This window comes from Fringilla coelebs (genome assembly GCF_963513975.1).
Source record: "Fringilla coelebs genome assembly, chromosome: 8".
Lineage (NCBI taxonomy): Eukaryota > Metazoa > Chordata > Aves > Passeriformes > Fringillidae > Fringilla > Fringilla coelebs.
The window spans coordinates 6,959,747-6,974,828 of NC_140066.1; positions in this window are offsets into that span (position 1 = coordinate 6,959,747).

Here is a 15,082-nt window from a genome sequence, read left to right on the forward strand (position 1 = left end):
ACCAATCGGCCTCAGCCACTCCTTGGGCATTGCTGCTTATGATCTTGATTTAAAGTATTTCAGCACGAATGGTTGTTCTGTAAGGATGAGTAGTCTTACAGAGAGATTTCTAATCCAAGCTTGTGATCATGTATGCATGTTTATCTCAACTTTAGTATGGCTTTTGACAATCTCCGGTAACATCACTGTATAGGAAGCGATGAGGTATGATCTAGAGAGACAGAGATGGACTGAAAACTGGCTGAGCTGCCGGGCTCAGAGGGCTTGCTTTCATGATGGTCAGTGGCAGAGTTGCACTGGTGTCCAGTGACTAGTGACGTACCTCAAGATATTATACTGGGTCCAATATTATTTAACTCTTTCATTATCAGTATTACTTAATGTCTTGCACCACCCTCCTGCATGGAATACTGGTAATGAGCTTGCTGGGGTGAAGGGCTGTCTGTGGGGAAAAGTGCTCCCAGCGTGGCCCATCGAGGTTCTTAGTGCAACATCAGTTAAATAAGTGCCTTTTACAGTGCAGCGCGGAGAGGATGTAGAGGAACTCACATGAAAATATGAATGTCTGGTCAAAACCTTGCCTAGGAATCAGTGACATGGCTCCCAAAGAGTAAGAAATCATTGTGTTCGAGTTGCATCATATTCTGGGCCGTATCAAGTCAGCATTCCCCGGTCTTTAATAAATGTCAGGAGGATACAATTCAAAACAATGGCTGAAAGCCAATATAGGGCTGGAACTGGCATGTAAAATTTGTGTATAGTTGTACATGCACACCAGAAGCTAGCTGCTAAAGTGTCAGTCTGAGACCTCTAAAGCTCTGCACTCAGTCACTGCCACACAGAAGCTTTAAAACTAGCATGAAGACCAGCACTGGGTGAGTTTAATTTAAATGCTTTAAAAAGATAACTATCTTGCTCACTTTTTGGCTATATTCTTGCTATTTTGCTTTGACTTCAAGTTACTGTTATAGCTCTCTCTTTCAGAGAATGCTTATTGAGGGGAATAGAGCAAAGTGTGAGGTAATAAAAAAGGCTATGCTACTAAATGCTTCCATTCCATGGAAGCTCAGAAAACACTTTAAAAGTTCTAGGTAGAGGCTTTGGGGACTGACACCAAGGGCTGTGATGAGGAGTGAGGGGGATTCCTGTGGGGAAAAGTTCCCCAAGTGCAGTCATGAAGCAGTAAAAGTGCAAGGGCTCCTCATGGCTTTTCATTGCAGGAGTGCATGGAAACAGGTGACAATGGCAGTGGTACTAAAATTGCCATAGCACCATGTATGTGTTAGCAGCACAGTAGTGTCAACTCACCCACATAACAAGTGATTCAATAAGAGTGAATGGCCTCAAATTGCACCCAGGAAGGTTTAGATCTGATATATAGGAAAAATTTATTCACTGAAAAGGTTGTCAGGCATTTGGTACAAGCTGCCCTGGGCAGTGATGGAATAGCAGTCCCTGGAAGTATTCAAAAAACTTGTAGGTGTGGTACTTAGGGTTTAGTGGTGGACCTGGCAGTTTTAGGTTAATGCTTGGACTTGACCTTTTCCAGCCTCGATGATTCTGTGATTAATTATTCAAAATACACTGTCTTGAGAAGGACCGATGTTACCGACCTAACAGACCAGTCAAGCAGGGCACTGAACATGGCGAGAGTCATGGTCCTCACAACTTTCTGCTTTGTGAAGGCCAGAGAAGAAAAGTGTGCTAGAGGAATTCTGTGCAACTTTGTCAGTTGGAACAAAGAGTAGCATGAGTTCGTATGATAGTCTGAAAGGGGGAAGAAGGCAAGAAAAAATAGGGAGAGATAAAAGAAGGTAGGGTTGAAGCTGAGACATCCAGAAGGTAAGAAGTGAAAAAGCTAATTAGCAGCAAGTGAAGAGAGTCCAGAGTTCCCTCTGTGTCCTTTGTAGCTGCGATCCTCAGAGGTGAGTGGCGCCTGTGGGTCTCTGAGGGAGCCCACATGGCCTGATATGCCATAGCTCTCAACTATGCCTGTGCTGCAGGGACTAGCCCTGCAACATGGGAGCGCTGGGGGGAGTTTTCCTTCTGACATAGGTGGTTAGACAAGATTGTCTCTTCTGGCAAGAAGCTTCCCAAAGACACCCTGCTAGTTCCCATTTCATTTGCAAGAATTTATCACTTTGTTTCTTTATGTATCAGCAAGTCAGATCCTGTGTAGTCCAAAGGGGTTTTGATCTAGAGCCCGTTGATTGGATAGGAGATAGGTGAGGTTGTCCTGTATCAGTTGTTAAAGGCATAGGTTGGCCTGGGTGAGGGAGAAAGGGTAGCTGGCACTTCACTGTCAACACTTACACTCAGACATGAGATGATAAAATGGAATTGTTTCATTGTACTGAACCATTGTGTTTCCCTTCCTTTTAGCTCATGGACACACACTCACGAAAAAGTAATATTTAGCTGTTATTTGTGGGACCATCCCCCTTGGTCACTGTACCTCCTCACAGTGACAAGCCCTTCTGTAATTGTTAGCCTTCTGCAGTCTGGCCTTTTCCTCTCTCTTCTGGTAGTGCTACAAAGGAAAAAGTTTGCCAAAGGTCTTTACAGCTGAACACAAAACTTGGTTGCTCAGTTGTTAATGAAGTTATGCTGAATTTAATGTACACAATTTACTGATTTTCTTGCATGTAAACATCAGACCTTACACTTAGCTAGCTGATTATCCTTTTCCATAGTGCATTAATCCAGAGGCAGATGTTGATGATCTTGTTAAATACTATGTAGGATGAGATTTTCAATACCTTGGCAGTTAAATTGCATACTGTCAAGCTGTTATTTCTAGCACCTTTACTAACTTTTTTTCATCTATTGTGATGGAACTGGAGATTTTAATTTATTTATTTATTCAGACTGTATTCCTGATCTGTTTGTGTATAATTTTTAAATTTTGTATAAAATATCTGACTTGTGACAGGTAATTGCATAGCTGGTTTTTGCTGTGTGCTTATCAGTTATCTGTAAGTCATACCAATTTGCTAAAACAGATCGTTAGGTCAAATGCTTTTGTAGAAATTAAACAAACTAGTTTTGAGAAATGTTTTCCGTTACTCCTGCTGCTGGCTGAGGACAGACAATTTAATTTATTGGATTTTAAGAGACAGTCATTTCAGTCAATGTTCATTTCAAGACACACTATCTTCAGTGGAAAAAGGAGTAAGATGCTGGGCCAATTTGCCATTTGTGGAATGGGAGCTAAAGGATTAAGGGCTATTGTATCAACAGAATAAAGGTTTTAGAGGCTGTGTTGTTGAGTCAAGCCATTGTATGGATAAGGTAGTACTTTCTGGCTTCAGCAAAATGAAAATATAATTGTTCCCTGGTCCTTCAAGAAGCATTATGTTGCAATGTCCTGAAGTGGCTTCAGAGAGCAAGTAAAACGTGTAACCTCATCTTTGTGAAATTAGATTTAATATGATATAGTGATGTTACTGCTACTTCAAAAAAATCTAAATTTATATGGAAGTTTTTCTTTACTTAGAAAATAGTCTTGGGGCTTTTTGTGGATTTTTGTCCAAAATACCAAGATCCTGAGGTGCTGAATATCACATATTCATTCCAGATGGTGTGCCAGCCTCAGCTGTGCTGGTTTGAAAATGGCTACTGTTTTCTGCAGAGTCTACAGAGGTGATCCAAAAGATAAAAAGTTGCCCTCTGGAAAAAACAGAACCATAGTAAGTACTCTACTACATTATCTACAAATTTATCAATGAATACAGATTGGTTATTCCTTTTCATTACCACCCTTTCTGTGTTTTGCATGTTTTGCTCCTCCCGAGGGACTGCATGGGAATAGCATGTTGACAATAAGTATAAATTAAATGTTTGTGTAAAAGAAGAACTATTAAAATGTAATCCTGGGCAGGATGTGCCTGTCAGCAGGAAGCTTCCTAAAATACCCTGTGTTTTCAGGGTGGAATTTTAGAGTAGGAGGGAAGTGTAGAATTGCTATTTACCTGTCTGATGCTGCTTTTGACACACATGATGAGCCAGCTTCATTTGACTGTCACCTCCTTAGGAGGCAGAATTCCTCGGCCCACACTTTGCTTAGCATTGACTACTTCTTTATTTACTCTTTGTGTCTTTGCATTTTATCTGGACTGTGCATTTTCAGTGAAGCTCCAGTTAAAGACAGGCTTCTCAGTCATGGCATTGTAGGAGGGCCCACAGAGCCTCCCACACAGTGCCTTCCTCAAAGAGAGATAGGGATGTCTGTTTCTTTGAAGAAGCACTTTTGAAACAAAAGGGATTCCCCTATGCCTCTGACATTTTTTTTCCCACCACACATGTACAGAGCCATCAAACTGATGGGCCTCCTTCCATTTGTCAGATTTTTCAGAATAACCAGATTTTGGGATTTCCCCCTGGATGTGCTGTGTCTCTTTGGGTTGCCTCTGGGGAATGCCTGAGAGGAGCTGTGGGCAAGGCAATGGGTGAAAGAGGGCTTTGACAACTGTGTCTGAGGGAACCTGAGTCAGAGACTGGCAGGTTCAGGACAGTGAAATCTTGGAGAAGGTGTAAACTGAATCAAAACCTTTTCCAATCCCCTTTACACCTTTTTGTGTCTATTTGGATTTTGCCTTCTCAAGGTCTTCAGTGCCTTTTCCTTTATTGCTGACATGTGGTCAGCAATAAGAACCAAAAGAGCAAGTCATTAAAATCTGCTGAAAACCTGCAGTTACAATGCCTTGGCATGAGAATTTTGTCTCTGAAAGAACTTGAGTACAGCTTAGAAATCAGCAACCACAGTTTGGCACTTTTCTTAGCTACCAGAGCAACTGACAGAATTTGAAATCAGTCAGATTTGCAGGGAGGAAAAAACTGGTGAGTTAAAAAACAAGAACATAGCAAGACCATGTCTGAATAAATTTCCAGTCGTCTGTACATAGACCATTTATTGAGAAAGATAAGAGAAACTAAATTTTCATAATCCTGATTACATGCAGAGGATTGACCCAGATGCATGATTTTAGCTGTATTTATTATATTTAAACACAATTAATGCCTTCACATATGTTTACTGAAATGAGAATCCACAACCACTTAAATGCCTCTTAAATATTCCTGTTTAAAAAAAGAAACTATTGGATTCATGCATACTAAGAAGTAATGTATATGGCTGTGGTGTTCTAGAATTAATTAGGTCTCTTATTTTAGTTTTAGAATCAAGAAGATATTTTCTCATTGCTTGCAGAATAAAATAGTTAAATCCTCTGCTTAGATCTGAAAGTAGTTTTGCCCACAGCAATCAAACTAATATTTTCTTTATAGCTCATTCTCTCTGTAAGCCTTATGCTGATTTCATTAGGCTTTAGATCAGGTTCCAAGTAACTAATTATATTTATAGTGTGATTTCTTTGCTCAGAACAACTAATTTAGTTAAAGGAGTTGGTGGGAATGGTGAAAGGTTAAGTAGTATTCCTTTGCATTACTTTGTCCAGGTGCAAAATACCAGGAAAACTGTTTGTCTTTGTGTTTATAAGCCCTCAGTATTAAGCTGAGCAGCAACCTTCCTGTTTTCAGTATTTTGTGAGAGCATAGTAATGAGCAGTTGATATATTGACTTTTTCTTTTATATTGAGTAAGGCTGATATATTTTTGGAATAAAAAATAGGGTCAAAAAGAACTGGCCATCTGAAGGTGATGAGAAGTCAAAATGTGAGGATTTCTGTGTTTTTTCATGTATGCTCATCGCCCCAACTCTCTTCCTAACATTTCTTACTGCATTTTCTCTCACACAACTCTATTGTAAAGCCACCACCCTCCCTTTCATCACTTTCCCACTCTTGCCACAAATCCCCTCTCACCTACAACCCACAGGCCTGCCCCTATTTCCTCAACTCAGACCTGCTGCTCCACTCATGTTCATCTTTGAAAGGGCCTGTGCTGCATTCATGCCTCTGTTACTGCCTTCCTAAACACTGCCACAGGCAGCTGAATAATGCTTCACTCAGCTGGCCCTATCCACAAATGTAAAAGACCCTTTCAGCTTTGGTTTTTGGGATTTAAAAAGCTTGGACAAAAGTAGGTTTGTTTAGCAGCTTTGCTTTGCTGAAGGATATGAAGGTTCTGTTCTTGCATCACTAGCACAGATTCTGTTTCTCTTCTCTCTAGACTGGCTCTCTTATCCTTACTCCACGGCTATGTTTCTCTGCACTGTATATTATTGCTTTCCTTGCCCTTAGAAATCAACACATTTTCAACATACAGTGAACATCACATATCCAGAGTGCTCAGTCAAAAATTTTGTGAATTCTTTTGTTTTTCCTCTCTGAAACTGTAATGCAAAGAAACAGGCCCATTTCAAGTTGAATTTCTGATAGAAGGTCTGGTATTTGACACAACCCTGTAGACTACAAAGCAATGTTGGGTCATTAAATGCTGGATCTTGTTAGCATTCTAGTGGAAGCCTGCAGAATTTTGAAGACCTGAGCCATAACATCATGCTTTAATCTAAAATTTACTGAGAACCTTGAGTTACCTTTTTTTTTTCCTGGTATGTTTCCATTCCTGAGAAAAGCAAGAGCTGCAAGACTGACTTAGATATACTCATTCAATTAATCAAGTGAGAGTGAACCAAACCTTTCCAGGCAATTTTGTTTGAAGTGTCTGCACTCTTCTCTGTATCGCATGAGGTGCCAACACCAGTGGGAGTTTGCCTGAGGTAAGAGCTGTGGGTTTGGATGTATTCTTCCATTTTTATTAAGCCTTACACTCACAGGAATTTTGTGCTTTTTAATCTTGTAACTGTACAAAACTTATCTGAGTATGGAGGAAGGTAACTTAGTGAATTGCTTAAATTATTCTCATAACTGGTCACATTAGGTTTTATTAGCTAGTCACACTTAAAAAATTCCAAACCCACTTTTGTAGCAAGAAGATGTTCAACTGAAATCCTTGGGCCATACATCTAATCAGTAATAAACCAGTAGCTCAAGTAAGCTACCAAGATATGTCAGTACTACATTCTTCTTCCCAGTTGGTCCTTAATGTAATTGTATCCATTTAAGCCTTGTAACTTCCTTTCCTGCCTTTATTATCTGTATGGTTTTCTTTGAAATCCTTACTATGGAATGACTTCTGGCAGAAAAGCAAGTTGTCAAAAAAAAAAAAAAATCCAGCTGAGCATGTTAAATATTTATTGCTCTTAATATTCAGAGTATAGCTGCAGAATTGAGTAGTATTTATTTGCAGTGCAGGAGCACTGAGATTTCCCATGATGCTAAACAATATAAGGCAATCTTACACCCCTTGTAATCTTTCAAAACAAGAAAAGGGACTGAAAGTGAGACCAGGACATGGAGAAGCCAACAGCATTTTGGAAAGGTCTTGTGGCAAGTACTATGCAATGCATTCATTTGTGAATACAATTAATTATTCAGTTAAGCAGGACTTGTTTGCAACTTCACATAATAAAAATTAGATCCAGTAACATCTGATATCTTGGTATGAGAGTCTACCAAAAAGTTGGTAGAAGGGAGACAAGACTGTCTCCCTTTTATTTTTATATGTAAGGTACAAACAAATGAAAGAAGAGACTTGTTTAATTTGTACCATGGGACTAAAATTCTACACAAGAATAGTCATAGATTAATTCACTGAAAGTTTTGAATTAGCACCTCAGACTATCTATTTCTAGGAGCTCTCAATTCTTTGGAATAAGTTTTTTCAGGACAGGTTGATACTTGAATTGTTTTGTTGCAGTCTTTTAGCTACTACTCCCTCCAGTACTGGTTTCTAGAATTCATCATTTAACTTCTAAAGAGGAATACGAAAAATCGTAAGTTGAATCTTTCAGTTAAGAAAGTGGGGGCATGGGTGTTCAAGGCAGACATAGGACAATATAAGCAGATCCCATCTGAAATTTTACTAGAATGGGAAATCTAAGTCTATGAATACAATTAGGTCTCTCTCAGCTTCAAACACAGCAGTGAAAAGACAGTTCAGTGTTTCATTTCCTGTCAATTAAAAGTGCAATATAGAATTATGGCCAAATACAAGTACCGAATTTTCATATGAACACGTTAACTACTGGTATAAAGCTGAAAAGAAAGCTGCTGTCTGCAGCAGTAGAGGCCCATTTTCTAGGGTTCCAGAGTGAAACCATTTTACATTTGTAGATCGAGGCTGTCAACATGAACCCCCATTTGTGTCCCTGTACACCTCCTGCAAAGCCAAAAAAGTGTATTTTAGGTAAAAATGAACAGACCAAGCGCACTTCATGTGCCTGACACCCTGCTGCTCAAGTCAGAGCAAGGTTTTTAATAAATTGAGCTAATTTTTCCCAACTGTAGTGGGGAGTAATGTTTCTTTTACCTACTTAGGCCATCATCTTTTAGCAAAGGCCCTTGTGCAGAGTATATGTAAATCCATGCATTTTAAAGAATGAGATGACTTGCATTATAAAAACCCAAAGCATTCATATCAGTTACAGACACCGGAATACTTTTGATGGATCTAATATTCAGCCTTTGGCTGGAAGGCAATTTTGAAAGAACCAACTAGTTAAACTTGAGATACTTCTATTTCCTCATAAGATTTACTTCTCCTCCTTAATCTGTAACTCCATAGTGAGTTTCGCTAACCATCAATACGACAGTACAGCAATATTGCCTCATCAGTCATGATTTACTTAATGTTTTCTGAATTTAGTAATATTTGATTAAAATTTAATGTGAACATATCATATCATGCCACATATATTATTGCATCCATTAATCAGGTAACCATAATAATGAAATGTCGGAAGATTGGATGAAAAAGGAGCTGAAGTCTTTGATATATGTTTGGCATGGGTTTGTGAGTGATTAACGAAAAGATATCCAGTCAATTGCGTAAAGCTTCATTAATATACATTTACAATCATCTATGTACTGTATCATCAGATATTTTTAACCTTAGTTAAACTTGATTTTTTAATTTACTGCATGACACTAAATATTAATAATCCTGAAAAATATATAGTATTCTATTAACTCTCATAATGCCAGAATGATTCATAATGTGTCCTAATGCTTTTGTAGCAAACTATGTACTAAAAATATGGTCAGAGTTAATGGATCAATTTTGTTAAAGGTGGAATAACAAATGCTTTATGCATGGCTCTATAAACCTCAAATTACACAATCTTATCAAAATAAATGTAAGTTGGTATTTCCATCTACTTTTTTAATATGCAAAGTTATATATGATCTAATATAGCAAAGCATCTACTGCAGTTTGGTAGAGGAGATATTGATAACAGTAACACCTGACTTCATACTTGTAAGTATTTTGTTAAACATATGAAGACTTTCTAGATTAAAAAAAAAACAAAATCCAAACCAAAGTTGAAATCCTTTGGCTTCAGCTCATGAAGCAGGATTATTACATGTTCTCCAGGTAAACTTTGAGAAACGTGTCATTGTTTTCTTGCTAGTTGTGAAAGGAAATGATTAAAGCAATAATCCTACAGCCTGGATCCCTGTAGGAAGTTCTTTATGGTGTGATGGATCCTTTCAGGGTTGTTTGTCATGGCACAGGTGGCTCTTGAGCCGTGTGTGTTCTCGCACGCAGGGCTGGACACAGAACAGATCAGAACACACATGCCTTGTTGGTAACAATGCTCAATGTTCCCAATGGCTTGCGGTTGTATTCATTGTATACAACATGGGGCACACTTGCAGGGTGTCCTGGAGGTACCTGTTGACAAGCTGCAGCTGTTATGCATCTGATATTTGTCTCATATCTTCTCTCACTTTTGGTGAGAATTCAATTTATTTAGTTTTCATATATTGATTACTGTGAATCACAGAGAACACAATCATTTTTTTCACTGCAGGTAGCTAAGTACATGTTTACACTATATCAACATCAGAAAACAGATCTCTTCAGAATAGTTTCAGAACAGTGTTGCTATTTGTCTTTTAGCATGGCCTGTGATTTTGAAGTATGTTTGGTTAGAAGCTGGATGCTGATCTCTAAATTGAAATATTGCCTCTTTTGAAGGCTGTTTGGAGATCACTGTTGTGTGGTGTTGATCTGTATAAGCCCCATGCAGTATATTGGCATCCAGTTTATATTTTTATCCCACAATGTCTTGTCTTCAGCTGATTTAAAGGATGCTTTCTTCAGTAGTGTCTAGTGGGCAAAAGCTGACAGCAGTGTTTGGGTACTTGGGTAACAGCTTAGTTCTGAGCAAGGCGGATGAGTGTGCCCATCAATCTACTGATAAAGGGCATTAAAAACAGTCAGGCCGGGATCTATGGCTCTTCTAAACTAAATTCAGCCAAAATAGGCCTATGTAGCTGCATCTGGTACTTGTTCTGCTGAGAAATGTGAAATTATGAATTGAAGTAAAAATTGAGGCTGGTTACTACCAATTTAGTATTTGTAAACAGTCTCACTGGATGCTATACAAAACCTGTGTACTTGGAGATTGAGGAGACGTAAGTTAAATAATTATTATCTCACCTAAATATAAAATGATCCACCTGTGCTAGCAATATTTTTAATACATGCTTTATAAAAAAAAATTGATTTGAGTGTACAGGCTCTGTATCATGTTGCATTACTTATTTTACACCACATACTGCCTTTGGCACCACTAGGTCTCAGCATATATCTTGAGTGTGCAGACTAGTGATGAAAAAAAATGCATTGTGTGCTTTCATTATGTACCTGTGAAGAGGAATTAAGAAGACACAGGATGCAGAATTCTCTCTTGGGCTTAGGTGGACTTTTGAAAATGAATTTGCTTCTGAGCTCCTGTCAGCAAGAGTAACCATAACTCATTTTCTGTGGCTGTTAATCCTGCTTGTGAGGGGGTAGGGATAGTCATTTTCTTTGTAGTTGAAGGCAGGAACAGCATCATAACAAATAATGACTTTAGGATAAGCCTAAATGGATGAAGTGCAATTGCAGTTGTCCTTCAAAATTAAGAACGGTAGGACAAAAAAAAAATACAGAAAATATGATCTAAACTAATATTACTTTCATCTTGTGTGCAAATGGTAAAGCAATGGATTTTGAAACATCTATGTTAAACAGTTATTTATTCACTCTTTTACAGGTGGGAAAATCAGAAATATAGGATACAAGTGTCCCTTGTACAGGTAGCAGTAATAGAACAGGGGGTTGTACCCCAGAGACCTGTGGTTTACTTTTAGGCACTGCAGTTCATCACTGAAACAGGACATTGAATATAACATGCATTCCCAATCTTTTCAGTAAAGCAGGCTTTTTTCCTACACTCACAGATTTCATACAGGAGAAAATGCATCAGAGATTTGGTGATTTTAAACAGTGTTTCCTCTTTTCATCTTTAGTTATAGCTGGGCAAATGGTGTCAAGTGTGGGTATCAAAAACCATGGATGGGAACTCCGAGGAGTATGTAGAAGGATTCTATTTTGGTAATTCTTTTTGATGAAAGGCATGAGAAGTTGTCTTTGGGAATGTGACAATTGCTGCAGTGCACAAAGTTATTTCCTCCTAGTGGCATCTGTTTTTCAGGAGAGAAAAATGCTGAGATTATGCTACAGCCTGAAGCTCTAGCATGTTGATGAGGTAGAAGGAGTCCAAATAAATTAACTGTTGTCAGACTCTGATTCCAGTGACTGGGATTTTATGTGGTTGGAGAAAAAATGGTCTTACATATTTGGAAAATTGTAGTCTGCTTTGGCAAGAAGGAAAGTGAGCAGATCAGAGCCTGTTTCTCATGTCATTGAAGCGTTTGAGGACTTGCCTTCTGCTGAGATGGGAGAGAACTTTCTGCAAAATTAAAAGTGTTTGTTACATCTATCTAAAATGTGTAGCCCTGTTCTTGATGTAAGATTTGCATTACTTCAATCTGCTCTTCTGGCCTAGGGAGGTCTGCCTCTAGCAGTTAAAGGAGGTTTTTTTCAGGAATGAACTCTGACAGCTCCTTGAGTTTATGGTGCTGAATTATGTAAATATTGATGTGGGACTTGAAGAGAAAGAGCGCTGTGAATTTGCCAGTCCTAATGTCCTTGCCCTGTCTTTCTGCAGCTGTCTCTGATATGATGACTGAAGTATTGCAAATACTTTCAGTTACTCCTTAATATTTTGGTTGCAAAAAAGGGAAGGGGGATTGTTTGCAGCCGACTGCATCTTGGAAGTTGAAAATTTTTTGCTCGTGTTCATGCTTCTGTATATTTATATTTGTATGCAGTGTCTCTCTGATGGGCTTATGGGAATGATGGGGAAATCTTACACTAAGATTTGGATATGAAGATGAACTCTGAGTTTGGAATTTCCATTTTTATGGATTTGCACCTTTTCAGCATGGTATGGGAGAACCTAGTGGTGCTTTAAGCACAGGTTCTCCTCACTCTTGAGGCAAACTGGGAGAGGAATTGCATGCATCGTAGGTCCTTGTGCACAGCATAGGTAGGGCTTTAGGTAGGTGCTGAAAAGCTTTAGTTTATTTATGTAGAAATGAGGGTGCTGCTCTCTGTAAATCAGGGAGACCAAGGTGATGGAAGATTTCTTAGCAGAGTTATTTAGTTGGGATAGCTGGTAGATAACAATTCATGCTGCACACTGAGAGCCAGCCATTGAGAAATTTCTCTCTTCTGTAGAAACACACAGCCGCTCAGTAGAGATTCGTTTGTGCAGCACTGAGCTGAGTTACAGTACCTGAGATTTCGCATGACAAAAGAATCTTGCTGTCAGACTCCCTCTGCTGAGCTGCTGATACAAAGGGCTGTGGGAGGCGAGTAAGAACACCAAAGCGTCTCCAATTGTTCTCAGATAGCTCTTCACAGAAAGGTCTTCCCAGAGTTTGCTGCATAGAAAGCACAACCCACACATCATTGTTACTCATTCCTTCAGTTTAAGAGGCTTGTTTTTCACAGATGTGCTCTTCCTGTTTGGCATTTGTAACTGAGGATTGTTGTTAGTTGTAGAAAAGTGTCATCCAACTATAAACTGAGATTTTCAGCTGATTCATGAGCACCTTCATTAACTACAGCATAAAAAGGAATATGGTTGAGTGTGGAATGTGGGTTAAACTATTTCTACCCCAGTATATTATACTACACAGGGAGGGTGAAAAAGAAATCTTAACAGCTATGCAAAAATTCCCTGCCCACCTTATATCAAATAGAATTAGTAAAGCAATTAGAAGATAGAGTTCATTTCTACATGTTAACCTGTATTATTCATGTGGAGCCTATATACAAAGATGTGTATGTATATAGATTTTAAAATAATTAACCAAAATTGCTGTACATGGTAAGTAAAGTAAACAATCAGAATGTTTGAGTAAGGCTTTCATGTCAGAAAATTGGCCGGACATGCTAAGAAAGGCAGTAAAACTTGGAGAAGAGGAGAAAATGAATTATCTCAGAATAATGGGACCAGGACCATTCATGCCTGTATAACAGATAATTTGTGGAGCTTGAAAGCTTTTATTTCTACATTAATACTACAGTCAAATAGCATAATCACAGATAAGTAGCTGTTTATTGTTGTTCCAGGGAATAATGATCAGATATGTGTTATTTCTGCCCAAGCTGTCTTCAGTATATTCTTATCATCTCATGTCTAGCTTTAGAAAAAAATCTAGATTGAAAAAATAGTAAAAATGCCTTTTGAAAGTGATTTAAAAATAGTTCTTCATACCGAAGTGCAACTGTGAAAACACTTCTGAATTGGAAAAGCAGCTTCCTTTTGGCATATGGATTAAATGTGCTCTCTCCTAGTCACATCTGTATCAGGCTGGGTACTCCATCTCTAGGAATTTACACTCTTTGAAAACAGCATTAGGCATGAATCTGGTTGCTTGTCAGTAGGCTATCCTTGCTTAGGCTTCCTTAGATCAGTGAGTTTTTAAAAAGTAAGGATATTTTTTAATGCATAAGTATTCTCCTAAAAATTGACAAGCACATAGAAAATGTTAACTATTAAAACAAAAAGGATAAATGACAGCATTTGCCAATACGTTTGCAGCAGAGTGAAAACCCAACACATACCTCTGGAAATTTGGTTTACTAAATTAAGTGCAAAATAACTATGCTGAATTATCTAATTGTCCTTTCATTCTTAAGGTTTTGGTTTATTGTTGCAAGATTTTTTTTAAACCTACAATCAAGGATCTAATTTCTGGTACCTGAGCATTGGCAACATATTGGAGAGAAATATCCAAAGTGGAATAAAATTTATTCGCTCTGTAAATTACAGCTGTATTTAACATTTAGTGTTCTGGTATTCTTGGAAGTCTTCCTTTTCAGTGAATTTAGGACTAAAATGCCAGCAAATCAGTTTTAGTGGTGTTGATATGATATGTGTTCATAGTTGGAAAGAATGAGTAGAAGAGGGAAGAGACATCTGGATGGTGTTACTTTTGCAAAGAAAATATATATGCTCCATCATAAGGCAGAATGAAGCACCAGAGTGACTTTTCTGATGCTATGCAAATTGTGGTTGTCCTCAGCACATTCAATTTCTGTTCTGAGACATGATTTTTAAGATCTCTTTACTACTACATCCAGACATTCCACACAAGGTTGCTCCCCTTGAAGATTCTGAAGACCACGTGGCTTAGGCTGAGATTTACAGGGGTAAATCAACTGAGTGCTGTAATCTGCCTGGCAGCTGCCCCCAACTAGTGACCTCCAGTTGTCCTGGGGAAGAAGGGCACTGGCAATGTGCCTTTCCAGTCAGCCCTTCTTTATCCAAAGTGAGGTATAGTTGTTATGCTTCCTTCCCAAATGTCCACAATGTGTGTCTGGTCTCATACCAGTACAGTGTGAAAAAAAAATCCAAATGTGCTCTCATGCCTTCAGCCCACAAACAGGTTGGCTGTGGGACTCCTCACCCTCAGATCAAAACATGACTACTCTCTTCACATTAGCTTTTCTCACAACGACTTTGCCAAGTGTGCAGAGCAACAGGGAGCCCTGAAGCAGCCTGTCTCCTCATCCTTTTCCAAAGCCACCTCCTTAAAGGATCACCTCATAATGGGGACTGATTGCCTGTTTGATCTTGGTGAGCCTCAGTTTCACGCTAAACCACACAGATGCCTCAGGGGCCACCACAGAATCACAGGTGATAAGGGGATATTAG